We start from the raw sequence: 2,019 nt of genomic DNA, 5'->3' as shown, positions 1-2,019 counted from the left end.
TTTTTCTTTTTTTTTTTTTTTTTTTTTTTTCTCTTTCTCGCTACCTTTCAGTCAATAGATTCGTAGTCTCTGTCTCTTCCATTCTCTATCTTCCGTTCCCTCAATTGCTCAATCTGCCTTTCATACCGTAAATGATATACATTCATTCTTGAGCTTAGCACCCTTCAATTTCAGCCTTCCTGTGTTACAAAGGAAACACGCTTCGAAAGTCCCGCGTATCATGACGCACTGCCTTCAGTTCGCGTATCACGTTTTAATACGCAAAAATATTTCATCTTGAGCAAAACATTTGGGTGTGTCTAATGCTAAGAATATGTATGTGTGTGTGTGTTATGTATGTATGTGTGTGTCTGTGCGTGCGCGTGCGCACATATATATGTATGTATGTATGTATAATATACAGTTAAATTAAACCGGAAGTTGTGATGTGGAAAAAGTCGTTCGTTGTAAAAAACTTTGAAAAGAATTATTCCAAAATTACGTTATTTGAAAAGTATCGTTTGCTTGAGTTGTTGACAAAAAAAAAGAAAAGGTCTTGTAAAAAAAGTTTTTAGGAAAAATGCATTTTTTTTTTTTTTTTTTTTTTTTCATTTTCTTTCTTATTTCGGTTTAACGCGTTTACGTCGATCTCGGTTAATTTGTTTTACGAAGAAAAACAGAACCACAGAACCATAGTTGAACTATTTATGTGGTCGTTTCTATCCAATAACCATAAATTGTTCGGCTCTTTCTAGCTACCCTGTATACACGTGCAGAGTTCTCGACTCTGCTTAATCGCAAAAACGAGAAACAAAGATATGCATTTCTCTTGTAACACGGTGTGTATGGTATATGCTCCAAAAAAAAAAAAAAAAAAAGGAAAGAAAAGAAAAAAAAAAAAAGAAAGCCAGTCTCTGCATGCACCGGTAAAATTGATGATAATAAATCGAAACGATAAAAAAGGATAGAAATTAAAAAAAAAAAAAAAAAGAAAGATACAGAAACATATAATAAAAATATATTCCAATGCGGAGGCCATCTTTGTTTTCCTCATCAAGTCAATCGTATGCAAAAAATACCCGTGAGGAATCGTCGTCGATCGATCGATCGATAATTTAATTAATTATTAAATAATCGGTTTAAATCGTTGAAATGATCTTCGAATTACAAACTATTCGATAAACAAGTTAAATCGGTTAATCGAATCGGATTAGCCCGATAACGAATACATAATTATATGTGTTTATATATTAATATACAAATTTTTATTAATATTCGTTAAAATATTATTCAATAAACGTCATTATATATATATATATATATATATTTATATAATAAATTTATATATACTTCATTATCTTATCATTACTATCAATAAATATACAGCAGAGGTGATCACGTAATCAGACATGATCATCACATTCGATTAACCGAACGCCATTGCGCGTGTTTATTCATCCATTTTATTTTATTCAATTGATCGATCGATCGATCGATCGATCGATCGTCGGAGCAAAATGCTTCGATACCCTCCCCCTCCGTATTTTACATATTTATCGATTATCCTATCACTTATCGATTCGTGAACATGTGTTTAAAAAAAAAAAAAAAAAAAGAAAAAAAGAGAGAGAAAAAAAAATATCCTCTTGAGTTGTTCGACTATGACCTCTCTTTTGCATAGAATAATTTTATCTTATACGTTCAAGCTGATACTCGAAATTAGGGTAAGACTCGATCAAGTTAACGCGATTAAAGGAACGTCGTCTCGATTTTTTTTTTTTTTTTTCGTTTTTTTTTTGTTTTTTGTTTTTTGTTTTTTAAACCAGTCTTTCATTAGGCTCTCTGCTTCAACTATTAGAATTTTCTCATTACCGACGATGAATATCTTAATCTCTTTCTCTCATTTTTCTTTCTCTCATTTTCGCTCTCGCTCTCTACCATATTCTCGCTCCCTTTCTCGCGCATAGTAATGCGGCACTTAAAAAGTTTTATTGCGATAAAAGTATGTTACAGTCAGAGTGAGTGTCCAGAGTGTGTTTC

Source organism: Apis dorsata, unplaced genomic scaffold (assembly GCF_000469605.1).
Source record: "Apis dorsata unplaced genomic scaffold, Apis dorsata 1.3 scaffold_293, whole genome shotgun sequence".
NCBI lineage: Eukaryota > Metazoa > Arthropoda > Insecta > Hymenoptera > Apidae > Apis > Apis dorsata.
The sequence above is the reverse complement of the archived record's forward strand: the minus strand, read 5'-3'. Positions refer to the sequence as shown.